Source organism: Miniopterus natalensis, chromosome 10 (assembly GCF_054644295.1).
Source record: "Miniopterus natalensis isolate mMinNat1 chromosome 10, mMinNat1.hap1, whole genome shotgun sequence".
Classification (NCBI taxonomy): domain Eukaryota; kingdom Metazoa; phylum Chordata; class Mammalia; order Chiroptera; family Miniopteridae; genus Miniopterus; species Miniopterus natalensis.
In genome coordinates, this window is record NC_142090.1 from 8724571 (window position 1) to 8740533 (window position 15963).

Sequence of the window (15963 nt, forward strand, 5' to 3'; positions counted from 1 at the left end):
ATCCACGCCGTAGCGGGCGTCGATGCTTCAGTCCTGTTTACAGCTCAGCGATATCGCATGGTATGGACGCACCACATTTTGTTGGTCTCTTCCCCCAGCAGTGGACGTTCAGGTTGTTTCCACCTTTGGCTGCTATGAACGGTGCTCCTACAAACGTGTATGCGTATATCCATTTGAGGGCCTGCTGTCAGTTTCTCTGGGTATGTACCCAGGAGCAGAATTGCTGGGTCATATGGTAATGTCTACATTTAAGATTTTGAGGAACCATAACACAGTATACAGATGATGTCTTATGGAATTGTACACCTGAAACCCATATAATTTTCATTAACCAATGTCACCACAATAAATTCAATAAAAAATGCATTTAAAAAAATAAAGTAAAATAAAATAAAATCACAAGTAGTAAACCTGGAGTTTTAGTGAGGAATAAAAGTGCTGATTAATTATGAAAAAATAAAATAAAATTTTGACCATTAAACTTTTCCATGATGGCCGAACCATTTTATGTTCCCATCACGATGTTCGAGGGACACACCCCCTTTCTTTCTCAGCTCTATCCATCGCCTTCCAGCCATACCTTTCAGAGAGGACCCCATGTTTCTCAGAGGTGACTGGCACCACCTATATCAGATTTGCCTGGGATACTAGTTTGAAAAGCATATTGCTGGGTCTACCTTGACTTCTCTGAGACTAACGTGCTAGAATCCTTGATTGGCTGGAAGTTCCCTAAATGTTTCCAAACATGTAGGACTCTGTCTTAAATGACTCACTTCTTCAGGTGACTGATCTCCTGCCTCCCTTAGATGCAAATTCTCCCTTCAGTTGAATTGATAAAACAGTAATGTTAGGGCCAAGTTTTAGAAATAAGACTTTTGCACGCATGTTCTGAGTCCAGCGTTACCTAAGAGCTTCTAAAATGCTTTGAGGGGAAAAAAATCAATGAAATGGGTATAAGCTTGCAAAGGGGCCACAGAAAGGCCACCCTCAAACCTTGTGAATTCCGTTGGTTTGTTGTTGTTGTTTTTAAGGTCCCATTACCCTAGTTACCTTGCATATGTTTGAAAGTAAACCCAAAAGTAGCACAGGGTAGGGCCCCCCAAAAGTCCTGAAAAGAGATCGCTGCCGGGGTCAACTCTGGAGGGCAAGGCTGGCGGGCTAAGCTCAGATGGCACACGAGTTGATGTGAGCGGAGTTTAGAGCCAGCCTTGGGTGGATCAGAGGGGCTCATACAGGCAGAGGAAGGAGAGCCTCTGGCCTGAGCAAAGGTTGGTGAGAAAAGCAAAAGCAGGTGAGATGGGCCATTTAACTGCTGGCACCTGTCAAAACCAATTAACTTCACTCCCTGGCTTGTCCAGGGACCACACCTCGTCCTCCAGGTCCTGGGAGGGGTTCAGCTGCCAACCTCTAACTCCCTTTTTGGCTGCAATCACAGAGGCCTGGTGCCAGCTTCCCCGGCACCAGGCCAGAGAGCAAACAGGCTTACCTTTGATCAGCCCTGGGCTCCTCACCTGCCCCTCTCACTCTCCTCCACTGACAGCACCCCCCCTCCCCACCCTGACCGTAATTCTAAGAGCACACAGTTAAATCCCACCACCAAACCTCCCAACACGTGTCCTTTCCACAACACAGCTAATTGCCTTACCCACACGGCGGAATGTGGACCGAGTCGTTTTTCTGGCAGAGAACTCCAGATCCATGCAGACCCACCCTTCACTGCCTCACCAGGCCCCTGGACAGGTGTGATAGGGCTTCTCCCGTGGTGCGGTGTGGTGTGGTGTGGTGTGGTGTGGTGTGGCGTGGCGTGGCGTTCTGGGCGGTGGCAGGACAGGACAAGCCCGAGGCAGGCAGCCAGACCACCAGCTGGCAGGGCCTGGCCAGCAGATGGAGCCAGGAGCCCCAGTGCCTGGAGTTTAGCTAGGTTCTCTGGCTGAAGCTGCTTTTCTCCCCTCCCTGCCTTGGTTTTTATGGTCTGGGCAGGAACAGAGAGAGCAAATTAGCCCAGTGCCCAAGCCAGGGCCAGCCACTGGTGTGGTTCATAGAGTGAGGTGGGTCAGTGTCGCTCCCAGCAGTATGGGGTCCAGCAGCCCCATGTCCTTGGTCCTGGCAACCTTATGGTCCATGAGGCTAGTAGAGCCCTGCAGAGTGAAGCCAAAAGCTGCCCGTCTCCAGATAGGGACGTTCGCTTCCTGGGGGCAAGTGGGGTAAGGGCCATGCTACGCCAAGCCAGCCTTCACCATCCTGCACTTTTTAGCCAAGTCAAAATACTGATTTCTTTAAAAAATAAATAAAATGAAAAAAATAAAAATAAAAACAAACAACAGTGCTGGTTGCACAACCATGTGAATGTAGTTAATGCCACCGAACAGCATCCTTAAAGATGGTTTAAATGATACTTTTTTTTTAACCCTCACCTGAGGATATTTTTTCATTGCTTTTCAGAGAGAGTGGAAGGGAGGGAGAGAGAGAGAGGAACATTGATGTGAGAGAAACACATCGGTTGGTTGCCTCCCACATGCACCCCAGCTGGGGCCAGGGATGGAGCCTGCAACCGGGGTACATGCCCTTGGCTGGAATCAGACCTGGGACCCTTGGTTCCGAGGGCTGATGCCCTAACCACTGAGCAAACCAACCAGGGCTAAATGATACACTTTATGTTAGGTACCTGTTATCACACACACACCCTCAGCAATAATGTTACAACACTTTTCTATTCTAATGCGATGGTTTTAACCTTGGGCGCGTATCATTCACACTTTTTTTTTTAAGTTTATAACAGTTTAATATGACTTTATATTAAGTATTAAAAAATTAAAGTGGCCTTTTAAATACTACTAAAATGTGGCTCTTTTCACAGAGGGTTTTTTCCAATTACAGTTGATATTTAATATTATTTTATATTGGTTTCAGGTGTGCAGCATAGCGGTGCGACATTTATATAATTTACGGAGCAGTTCACACGTGCATTTCTACAGGATAAACGCCAACTTCCCCCACGCCACGTGTATCAATCCTGAAAGTACTTCCTGCCGAGTCTGCCGGTAGAGCTGCCTACCTTTCTCCTAAACTTGGTTTTCTTACCATTCCAGGACTGGCCCAGAAAATCGTGAAGGAATTCAGTGCCTTTCCTCCAAGGTTTAGAAACGTTCGGTGGAGGCTTAGGACAGTGCAGCGTGGGGCTGGCCAGACAGGATTTTGCTAAAAGCTGGTCTTCCTCCCCCCTCCTCTCCTTTCTCTAACGGGTCCAGGCAGGCCAGCCCGCGCCCTCCCCCCTGCCCCAGGGCTCGGTGTCCCCTTCCCTCGGGGCTCCCGAGCTCGCTCACTCAGAGAAAGCGGCTGTGGTGGTAACACTTTGCATCACCCCTACAAGGCATTTCTGTTTCAAGTGCTCACTCTTCAGCTGTGACCCCAAAAGTATGTCTTTGTCAATGTGGAGAGTTTTTGTAAGATTTTACATGAGCCCAGCTGACGATGTAGGCCGGGCAGCAAGATCGCAGATGCCCCGGGGAATAACAGTTTTGTGGCTTGTTTTATGCGTTTGGGAATAAGGAGGGTGGGAGAAAGCAAGGCGGGGATTGCGTTAGAAGATTCTGTGCTCTCTTGGTGGCCATGCCCTCCCGGGCGATTACACCTGGCGTCTCCAAGATGTGTTCACCTAGATGCACAAGAACAATGGACAGGGCTGGCTTCAAACCTTCCACGAAGAAGCTACAGGCCTGGGTGTGGCTACCCACCGTGACCTGCCCCAGTGAGGAATTTAAGGTTCATTACAGCACCCCTTTTCCGTGCACAGCCTGCAGAGCTGAGACTGGGGGCTGGGAGGACCCGTCCTGAATGGTATCCCCTGATTTGCCACCCTCCTCCCTCACTGAACCTGCCAACCCCAGCAGGTTCCCTGGCAGCCAAACCCTCCACCGTCTGAGGCAACAGCAGTGTCCTGGACGCCTCTCCCCCTCACACACACGCTGATGACCTTCCGGGGCCCGCAGAAGCTGCTTCACTTTAAACTGCGTGCGGGAAAGGAACCGAGTGTCCCAAAGCCCTTCCCTCCAGCCCAGGCATCACCCAAGCTACCGCCCGCAGCAGGTGAAGGGAGGTGAGATCTTTTCGAAGTGATGACAATGTTCTGGAATGAGCTAGTGGTGATGGTCGCCCAACTTTGTGACCATACTAAAAATGACTGTACACTTTATTTTATTATTATTTTTTTAATACTCACCCAAGAATATCTTTTCATTGCTTTTTCAGAGAGAGTGGTAGGGGGAGAGAGAGACAGAGAGAAACATCGATGTGAGAGAGACACGTCAAGTGGTTGCCTCAAGCCAGCACCCCGACCAGGGCCGAGCCTGCAGCCAAGGCACGTGCCCTTGGCGGGAATTGAACCTGGGACCCTTCGGTCTACAGGCCGATGCTCTAACCACTGAGCCAAACCGGCCAGGCCTAGGACTGTACACTATAAAAGGGTGAACTGTATGGTACGTGAATTATATTTCAATTAATAATTGGCGAGACCAGCCCCTGAAGGACAGGGGGAAGTGGAGCCTGGAGCCTGGGATAAGCTGAGCCAGCAGCTGCCTGAGGTTATGGGACACAACCAGCGGACTCCACGGCCCTACGTCCGCAGAGAGAAAGCCCCCTTCTTGGTGTTTGGCTCTGAGGCCTGGGGGGGTCGGGGCTACTGTCACAGGAACCCTGTGACTAATAGCCTCTCTCAAAAGGACACTGACAATCCCTCATGATTGCTACAGATTCTGCTCCTTAGAGAAGCATCACCCTGAACGACCCTCCACTCCCTACCCCGCAGTTACTGGGTGTTCTGTGCACACAACTCCCAGCATCCCCAGTCCCTTCCCAGAGACACTTCCCCGGCTGCTTCCAGGGTGCAAACCCTTCCCGGATCCTGGCTGTGCTTCCAGCCTGTGAAACCTGGAACAGCTCCGTCACCGGAGCCGGGCCACCCGTCCCTCCTGCCCAGGCCCCACTCCCCTCACTTGCCCATCCCCACACCGGGGGTTATTGCTAGTCTGGGACAGTGGACAGTGCCCTCTACGAAGGGGACCGGGATGGCAATCAGCCTTGTCCTTCTGAGAAAGGAAGGGGAGAGAGCCCGTGCTGACCCGTGTGGCTGGAAACGGGTGTTTGGTGGCTTGTGCAGCGTGTTGGGAAGAGTCGCCTTCCCTATGCACCCTGACCGGGGGTCAAACCCGCAATGTAGGAATGTGCCCTGACCAGGAATCAAACCGACGACCTCTTGGTCCAGGGGTAAACACTCAACCACTGAGCCACCCAGACGGCGCACACTCTTCCGTTTTTACGGGGTTTTTTGGTGGTTTTTTGTTTGTTGTTTTAATATATCTTTATTGATTTCAGAGAGAGGAAGGGAGAGGGAGAGAGAGTGATAAAAACATCAATGATGAGAAGGTCATTGATCGGCTGCCCCCTGCACGCCCCCTGCTTGGGGATCGAGCCCACAACCCGGGCATGTGCCCTGATCGGGAATCGAACTGTGATCTCCTGGATCTTAGGTCCATGCTCAACCACTAGGCCACACCAGCTGGGCTGTTTTTATGTTTATACACACACACCAAAAAAAGAAAGAAAAGAAAAAGTCATTGTCCCCTCTGCTTGGTATGTGCCGAGCCCAGCAGATTGGCATCTCGCTGGCAAATTGATAATGTCCTGGCCTCACCAGGGGGAAGATATTTATTTCAGTCACCACTCCAGATTCTTGCCTGTGCCCATGGAGGCCGTGGCACCAAGGGGGCAGTGGAGTGTGGGAGAGAAGCAGGCACAGAGCATCCACCCAACTCTGCCTGCAGGTCACTGTGGAACGTGGGACACCTCTCCTCGCCCCCCACCCTTCTGTCACCCCATCTTTAGGAGAGGTCCCTTCTGACCCCAGGCTTGACTGACTCCTGGAGTACCTGCGGCCACACCTAAGAAGTGTGGCCTAGAAGCCAGGTCAGGGCCAGACCCCAGGGCTTTCAGATGCAGGTGCCATTGGGCAGATGTGAGAGGAAGGGGGCTGGAGCCTGGGCCCGACAGGTGGCTCTGAGGAGGAAGGCGACCGTGAGCAGTTGTCCCCCGTCTCCCGGGCAGCTAACAGCTGAGCTGCTCTCAGAGCCCAGGCATGCCTGGGCTAGTCTGACAGCTATTTATAGCTCACAGGCCGCCTCTTCTGGTAGCCAAATGCTGCCTGGCGCTGGATCTTCTCTAGGAGTCCTCTGCCTTCCCCATGAGCTCTCCGGGCTCCTGTGCAGCTCGGGGCCCGCCAGGGCTTCCCACGGCCGCCACTCAGCCCTGTGTGCCTCAGCTCTTCCAAATGCCCCTAAATCCATGGGTTCGATTGTGTTACAACACACGTAACATAAAACGTCCCGCCTTAACCGTTTCTAAGTGTCCAGTTAGTGTTGAGCATTCACACCAACCATCACCACTCTCCTCTTCCAGAACTTTCCACCCCGCAACTAAAACTGTGCCCATTAAACAGCTCCCCATCCCCCACACCACCCCCAGCCCCTGACCACCTCTATTCTACTTTCTGTCTCAATGGAAGTGACTAGTGGAATCAAACGGTGACTGGCTTATTTCACTTAGCACAATGTCCTCAAGGTTCATCCATGACGAAGCCTATGTCAGAATTTTATTTTGTTTTAAGGCTGAATAATATTCCTTCCATTGTATGGATATACCTCATTTTGTTTATCCATTTGTTTCCAGAGAAATTAGTGGGCCCAATTTCCCCGCCACTAGTGAGAGTGGGGTTCTTACGATATCTTTAGAAAATGAATTTTCTAAGACTCGCACGGGAGAGTGAATGGTTTTTGTTGGCATGGAATCATATTTCTCAGGTTGCAAAGTCCCATGCCCCTTAACCCAGCCCTGAAAAAGGGGCAGTGGGGGGTTCAGTAGAGCTAAAAGTAGGGCCAGTGTCCGGAGTGTCCATTCCATGGTGGAATTGAGTCGGGTACAGCATTTAGGCGGATCACAGTCCATTAGTCCATTGAATAGAGTCCACGTAGTCCTGAGTCACAAGGGTGAAGGCAGAGCACACCCTGTGCAACAGGAGTGAGGCCTGAGCAGGGCGTTCATTTGTTCAGGAACTTAAATATTAAGTCTTCCCACACTTGCAGTGGCCACGCCTATTCTGGCCACTGACTGGTTCCCAGGTGTGACTGACAGGTAAGCACCCCCCACCCCGGGCACCCAGACCTTCCTGGGCATGTGTCTATTGTCCAGTGTCTTCCCCAGGGATTTATTTGCAGGGAACAGAGTTGGAGACTGTTGACTGCAACTTCCTGGCAAACTGTACAAATGACATGTCTATAGTATCTAGTCCCCCTTTGCTCCTTTCCTGTTAATAATAACCAGGTATGCCCGGCCGGGCGTGGCTCAGCAGTTGAGCATCGACCTAGGATCCAGGAGATCGCAGTTCGATTCCCGGGCAGGGCACAGGCCTGGGTTGCGGGCTCAATCCCCAGTCCGGGGAGTGCGGGAGGTGGCCAATCAACGACGACTCTCTCATCACTGATGTTTCTCTCTCTCTCCCTCTCCCTTCCTCTCTCTGAAATCAATAAAGACATATTAAATAATAATAATAACCAGGTTATTATAACAGTGTCCAGGGACACTTGAGTCACACAGTACATGTTTACATTTCAAATGCATGTTGGAACCAGGACCCCACTGACAGGTTAAAATCGAATGGAAGGGACCATTTCTATCTAAAATCTCTCACCTCTCATTGGTTTTGAGGAGCATCTGGTGACCAAAAAAGGTTTTTTGACAAATGGCATTTTCTTGGGAAATCCTGGGCTCTCAAGACAGTTATCCAAGACCCCTGTTAGGTTAAGAGTTCCAAAGAAGAGATTCAGGTTGTGGCCTGAGAATGGGCTCCCACCGCACTGGATGGAGATCGAGCAGTTATGGGGGCTGAAAAGACTTGGGTGTAAACACTGGAAAAGGTATCTGGAGTTTAAAAAAAAAAAAGGCCACTGAGGGTGTAGGCTTGGAACACTGGAGGTCAGGGGAGTCCCCGTGGGTCTTAAGACACCTGGCATTATGATCTGGCTTGGGATAGAGAAACTGCAGTAGGTGCCAGAGTCCAGATCAAGGGTCAGGACGTGCACTTGACTCATTGGGGCTGATTGGGTTTGCAGACTGGCTTCTGCGCAGGAGCCTCAGACCTGGAAACACCCAGTTAGAAGGGTAAAGGACGGTGGCAGAGCTGGCAGCTTCAGCACTCAGAGCTAGCTATCCCCCCTCCCCAACCCCCCCAGGGGCTCCCCGCGGCCTGCAGGACCAGGCCACCCCTCCATCCCAGCCCCCGCCACTCCAGCTGCACCCTCCCCTTCCCGCCTGGGACTTCCCACTCCAACAGTGAATGAGAACTGCCGCCAGCTCTCCTCCTGCGCCACCCTGGCCCTCAGCGCCATGCCTGTGTCCCGCAGTCTGTGTGTGGCAAAGGCACGGCCGCCACCTCAGCTCAGCTAAGGCTCAGCCGCCCTCCCTCCCAACCAGTCCAGCTTCAAGGCTGCTTCTCCCACTCCCATCACACCTTGCAGGTGCCTTGAGCGCTGCACATCCCCCATAAAAGGCTCTGCTCTTGGGCTCTAAGCTCCTTGCGTGCAGGCACTGCTTTTCATCCGTCCGTCCGTCCGGTCACTCATTAGACCGATAGTTATTGAGCTGTAATGATGACCCAGACACTATTCTATTCTATGCACGCCTCGGAAATGGGCCTTTTTGACATTCATTCGTTCACCATTCATTCATTCATTCTACACATATGGAGTGTGATAGATACTGGAGATACAACATGTGAACAAAATAAATATGGTCCCTGCTCTCAGGAGCTTATGGGGGGGGGGGGCAGTCACATAATCGCACACAAACAAATGCAATGTTGCCATCATGACAGGTGTTACAAAGGGCGGGGAATTGGACTGTGAGAGTGGGTCAGAGGGGGTTGGACTGGGTCAGGAGCCTAGAGAACACCTCCCCACGAAAATGGTACTTGAGGTCTTGGCCCAGTAGCTTAGCTGGTTAGAGCGTTGTCCTGATACATCAAGGCTGTGGGTTTGATCCCTGGTCAGGGCACATAGACAAGAACTACGCAATAAGTGGAACAGCACATCGATGTTTCTGTCTCTTGTCCTTTCCCTCTCTCTCTAAAAACTAATAAATAAAAAATTTTTTAAAAATTAACCAAGCTCTAGCCAGTTTGGCTCAGTGGTTAGAGCGTCGGCCCTCGGACAGAAGAGTCCTGGGTTCAATTCTAGTCAAGGACACATACCTTAGTCGTAGGCTCAGTCCCCAGCCTTGGCTGGGACACGTGCCGGAGGCCACCAGTCGATGTGTCTCTCTCACATCAATGTCTCTCTCTCTCCCTCTCTGCTTCCCACTCTCTCTGAAAAGCAATGGAAAAAATATCCTCAGGTGAGTATTTAAATAAAGGGGAGGGGCCGGCCGGGTGTGACTCAGCGGTTGAGCATTGACCTAGGATCCAGGAGATTGCGGTTCGATTCCTGGTCAGGGCACATGCCCGGGTTGCAGGCTCAATCCCCAGTTGGGGGCGTGCGGGAGGCAGCCGATCGATGATCACTCTCTCATCATTGCTGTTTCTCTCCCTCTCTCCCTTCCTCTCTCTGAAATTAATAAAGATGTATTTTTTTTAAAAAAGGGGGGGTTCTAATATTGGCCTTACCCCTCACTCACCGCACCCCTTGCCTCCCCCAGTAGCCACCCAGGATGCTCACTGCTTCAGGGCAGTCTCGCCGGGTGTGACAAGTCACCTGGCTGGGAGAGTCCGACCCAGTGAATCCCCAGAGCGTGCGGGAACGGGGAGGCTGCCGTCTCTCCCTGTCTCTCCCGTCGCTCTCCAGCCGGCCTGCCCCGTCTCTGAGCGCTCAGCCTGGCTGCCAGGCACCACACCGGATCTGCGGTCCCGGGGCGGCCCCACGCGTGGCCCATCTCAGGGCTTCCCCGCCCGCTCTTCTCCCCCTGCACACTGTTCCCTTAGGTTTTCACATGGCTTTGTGGATGAAAAGGGGCCGCATGCTCACCTCACAAGCTCAGGGAAGGCCTATGTGGCGGCCTTGCAAACTCAGAGACCTAAAGCAACTGCAAAGGATGGTCTGAACTGAAAACTTTTCAACTAAAGGCCGTTTATGGCAGATAGTCATGACCTAGGCCGGAATCTCCCCAGACAAAGGTCAGTCTTTACCTTAACTAAGCCCGTACATTGCCCTCTGCATCTACGGTAACATTCCTTTGGGATGTCAGGGTAGTTTCCCTTTTTCCAGACCCCTCTGGGCACAACCAATGTGCCGGAGCAGAGACCATAAATCCTCATTGTTATGGTTATCACGCTAATCGTTGACTGTTAACTATCCTGCACCCACCTATGTGAAAGATATAAGTGTCCATCATTTCACTTTCCTCCAATCCCAGAGGTCCCCCCCCCCATTTGCCTTCTCCCGCCTCCCTAATCTGTCACCAATGGATTTCCTGTAACACTTGGGTCTTCTTCTTTGATTGAACGGATAAAATAAGGAGCGAAGCTGCCATTCTCTGGAGCATTATCTCAATCCCTTGAGATTCTGCTTCCCTGGCAGTTTTGGACAGTTTGGCTCAAATAAAGTCACAAAACTTTCCTATAGGTTTGAGTGCTTCTTAGGTTGACAGTTTATTCTTCCAAACCCTGGAGGTCTCTGTTCAGATATCACCCTGACGGCCTCTGCTGCCGACCCTAAATGAGTGAGTGAGTGCGTGCACCCACGAGAGCCAGCACCCCCTAACACGGCGGCCCTCTGAGACAGTCCCAGGAAGAGGCTTTTTCTTAAAAAGACACCAACAAAAGCTCGTATTTCAACCAAATAAGGCTGGGGGGGATTCTTGACCTGTTCTCAGCATCCACTCCTTAGGGCTCAAGAGCTCTCTTGAAATGGTAATTGCGATGGAGATGAAGCTGCCCCCTCCAGGCTCCGTTTCCTGGAAAACATCTCTCTGTCTCTCTCTCTCTCTGTCTCTCTCTGTCTCTCTCTGTCTCTCTCTCTCTCTCTCTCTCTCACACACACACACACACACACACACTATATCAACAAAGTAAAGGCTAAAACAGATAAGATTTCTTCATGACTTCTTGGTATTTTAAATGGTTACTATCAGCCCTTTTCTTAAAACCTAGTTTTTCTTTTTCCAACGCACAGGTGGCCCCAGGCCCTTTGGGTACTTTTGCAGAGTATCTGTTGCTTCCAGCTCACCCGGGTAGCGGGGGCCAGAATCCGAGCTGGAACTGTCATTAGCATTTTCCCCCTCCCTAAGAGAATGTCCTCTGACAGCGCAAGGTCTGCGGTTGGTACCAAGGCTTTTGGGGGTGGAAAGGCTGAGGCTCTGCCATTGGAGCCGGAGGCCCTGAGCTTGCTCCAAGTCTTCCCAATACTTCAGTTCCTATCCTTTGAGTGGATGGGGGAGCTGGGCGCTAGGGTAAGGCCCTATCGGTTTATTTCTTTATCATTCCTGCGTCTGGTTTATCTACTCATTTGTTTACATGACAAATTAATCTTCTACTCTTGAGTCAGGCACTGAGATAAATGCCAAGGAGGAAGAGCTCCGAACTTTGCTTGTGGACTGGGGTGGGGTGGAGGGTGGGACAGGAAGAGATAAATAGACAATCAAGACTGACAGATGTGTGTGAGAGGGGGACAGGAAGAGATTAACCAAAGAATTTACATGCATACATGCATAGCCCACGGACACAGACAATTGTGCGGTGAAGGCCTGGGGTGGGGCAGGGGCTGGGTGGAAGGGGCAAAGGGGGGAAATCGGGGACATTTGTAATTCTGTCAAAAAAAAAAATAGGCAATCAGATTCTAAAAGTAAATAAATGAGAATGTTCCTGAAAATCTAGCCCTAACAGATATTATATACCTTCAATAATAGTATGGGTACTAGGATTTAAGTAAAGAAAACAAAACAGAATGCAAACAGACTCAAGTCTAAGAATGGACTCTGCCATAGAGTCAGTGAAGAAAGATAAAGCTATTCAGTAAATGGCTCTGGGACGACTGGGTGAAGGTCTGGGGAAATCAAGATTGCGACACCTGTTAGAAAAACAAAATTCAACTGAGTAAATTTGAAGATGTAATTGGCTTTCAGCCGTTCCTGAATGCGTCCCCTCTAGCAATTGGTACACTCACGTCGTACAAAATGGAAGGTTTTCGCTGGCAGAAAAAGGGTGGGACTAGGAAGTTTAAAAAGTGGATTATTTCAGGCAAGGACACCCTCCTTAGAGGAAGGCTGGGGGTCTTATCAGGTAGATGACCTCCCTCACGTGGATCGGGAAGTTCCAGGCCGGGTTGATTAAGATTACGTTCTTGGGAGAGGTTGAAACAGCAATTAATCTGTTATTAAATATAGGTTTGGCCCAGCCAGTGTGGCTCAGTGGTTCAGCATCGACCTAGGATCCAGGAGATGGAGGTTCGATTCCTGGTCGGGGCACATGCCCGGGTTGTGGGCTCAACCCCCAGTGGGGGGCTTGCAGGAGGCAGCCGATCAGTGACTCCCTCATTGATGTTTCTATCTCTCTCTCCCCCCCTCCCTTCCTCTCTCTGAAATCAATAAAGATATATATTTTTAAAAAAATCTAGGTTTGATATCATGGCCTGTCGGAACGAATGAAGACTTTTTGGGCCCATGGTTTTCTGTTTAACATGTGTGGACAAAAAAGGGGCCACATACTAAAGCTGACAAGCTCAGGGGAGGCCTGCATGGCCGCCTTACAAACTCAGAGACCTAAAGTAACCACATAGGATGGTCTGAAATTATAACTTTCTAACAAAAGGTGAATCTCGGCAGGGGGTTTGTCCTAAGCCTGTAGCTTCCTAGACAAAGGTCAGTCTTTACCGGAACTGAACCTATAGTCTTTTTGCATCTCGGATAACAAACCTTTGGAAGGTCGGAGTAATCCCCTTTTCCCAGAGCCCTCAGGGCACAATCTCCCACCTGAACCGAGACCACAAATCCCCTCACATTGCTGTCTCTCTCCCATGTACCATCTCCAGGTGCTGTGCGGTGAATGTGAAAGGTTAACTGTCCTGCACCCACCCTTGTGAAAGAAATAGTTGAGTCTGTTTTACTTTTTATCCAATCTCAGAGCTTTCCCCTGCTTTGCTTTCTCCCGCTTCCCTACCGAGAAACATATTTGCAGTTCATGAAAAACAAAAGAGAAATTTCCCTAAGCCCACTTTTAAAAATATATATATATATCTTTATTGATTTCAGAGAGGGGAAGGGAGAGAGAAACATCAGTGATGGGAGAGAGTCATTGATCGGCTGCCTCCCGCACACCCCCGACTGGGGATGGAGCCCGGGCCTGTGCCCTGACCGGGAATCAAACCGTGATCTCCTGGATCCTAGGGCCATGCTCCACCGCTGAGCCACGCTGGCCGGGCAACATTTTTGTTTTCATAAGTAGGATCCCTGTGCTCAGGAAATGACTATAGTTTCTGCAAAATGTGGAGGGAGATACCCACCCCCCCCTTTCTTGTTAAGCTTTCTCTCTCTCCCTTGTCTCTAAGTGTTTCTAAGCTGGCCTGACCCCCGTCGGCAGAGCTGGAGAAAGGAGGTGCTCCCCAGCATATGAGACTCCTCTCTGCAAGCGGGCATCTGAGAAGGCCCTCAGCACCCCCGCAGCACACCACGGAGGTGGCCGTCACTCCATGTCCGGTTAAGAATCGAGCTGGTCGAACTGGTACAGCAGAGTCACTAATAAATATTTCACAAATGAAGAAACACATGGATCGCCCTCATGCTGGACTTTTCTCCCAGTAATCTAAAACAGGATGATACTTTGTTTAGTTTGGTTCCCTACAGTACAAAACATCATTATTCATACTGGTAGGGATGGCGAGCCAAGGCATAAATTTTAAAACATCATATGATTCTTTCATTCATCGCCCAGGGATTGCTGAGCACCTACTGTATGCCAGACACCGTTTCGGGGGCTTGGGGTACATCTTTGTCAATGTAAGAAACATCCAAACCTGTAGAGAATCTTTATAAGAATTTATTTGGGGTAACCTGGCAACAATTGCCAGGAAGCAAGATTTCAGATGTTCTACAGAATAAGAGTTTTGAAGTTTATGCATTTGAAATTAAGGAGGGAACATAAGGAAGGTGGGAGAAAGCGAGGGATTGATTTACAGGAGAGTTAACAAGATTATGTGCTCTCTTCAGGGTGGTTACACCTTCTAGGGTATTACCCCCGGTAATTCAAAGGCCTGTTAAACTAGATGCACAAGAACAAGGGACAGGGCTGACTTGAAAACCTTTCACAAAAGTAGTTTATAGGCCTGGGGCGTGACTACCTGCCATGATCTGCCCAGTGAGGAATTTATGACTGGATCGTCCTGAGAGGTTACTTTCCATACAATTCCTCTTTTCACCTGGAGTCTGACAAAACAGAGATCCCTGCTCTCAGAAAGCTTCTATTCCAGCTGGAAGAGCCAGACAACAAGTAAACATAATACACAAGCTAATTCTATAGTGAAATAGAAGGTAAATACTATGAAATGAAGAAAAGGTAGAGTTTAGGGGGCTGGGAATGCAGGAGGGAGGGGGTGAGGAAGCAGGTTGCAATATTTTCAAAGGCAGTCGGAGGAGAAATCAAGATTTGAGAGTTTCTGCTCTGGCCGATTAGCTCAGTTGGTTCGAGCATCATCCAGATATGCCAAGGTCCTGTGGGTTCAATCCCTGGTCAGGCCACATACAAGAATCAACCAACGAATGTATCGATACGTGGAACAACAAATTGATGTCTGTCTCAATCAATAAAAAAATAAAAACGATTTGGGAATTCCTTCCTGAGATTTGGCAAAAGCTTGGAGGAGCCAGCCGAAGAAACACCTGGGCATTGAGGCTCCCAGCAGGGGGGAATGACAAATGTAAAGACAAATGTAAATGACAAATGCGACTAGTGTGCTGGGTCCACATGAGGCCAGAGTTGCTGGAGAGAAGCCAGAAAGGAGCAGAATAGATAGAAATGGGGTCTGAGAAGGGGAGAAGCCGCAGCCCCTAGGGCCTGGTGAGGACTGACCCCGGTGAAACCCTCCCCGCGGGACTTGGAGCAGGGCCAGGCCGCAGGGCTGAACACCACCTAAAACTCGGAACTCGGCGAGGCTGGGCCTGTGCGGGCTCGTGTTCAGGGGCGTGGCTGCTGCTTGACCCTCAAGCTAGGTGCAGCCAGATTCGGGCCGGAACAGAGACTGTGCCCTAAATCTCCTCAGAGACCTGCCCCACCCTCCCCGATGCCCCTGGGGTGCGGGTTCCTGGATCGGCCCATTCCCCGCCCCCAAGCGAGCAGGTAAGTCTTGTCCCCTTATATGGGGCAGGTCTCGACGGCATCCTGCCCGGTCCTAGGACCCTTTGGCCCTGTCCACGTGGCACGAGGGATACCCAGCTCGTCTGCCTCCTTCCAAGACCGGCCTGGTACGTGAGTTCCCTTAACAAGCTGATAACCAAGGAGTTGTCTGCCTCTTTGGTCTCTGGGCCCCTGAGTTTGCCCAAGAGCTTGGGGACGGCTTTGGGCTCCGTCTTCCCACCATTTTAGGACCAGGTCTGGATTTTTTCTGAAGTTCAGGCCCGGGTGTATCTTCGGGATTTAGATCTTTGGTGATCCTGTGTCATCACGCTGAGAGCTGGGTGCCACTGTTCCTAGGGCAACAGTAAAGAGACAAAAATAATCCACAGTCTACAAGAAGATTTTCCTAAAATAGAATTGTTTTAGGTTTAAGTGACCCTTTTTTCTTAACATTAAAAAGGTCCTGTGCTTGCTTTTCCTCTCCCATTTAAGAAAAGCAATTTATTGACTGGTAATAACAGATAGACTCCCAGAAATGCACCGTAGTCCAACAAAATTAGATTTATTAACTTGTTGAAGCAGGGGAGGCCATGCGGGAGAGA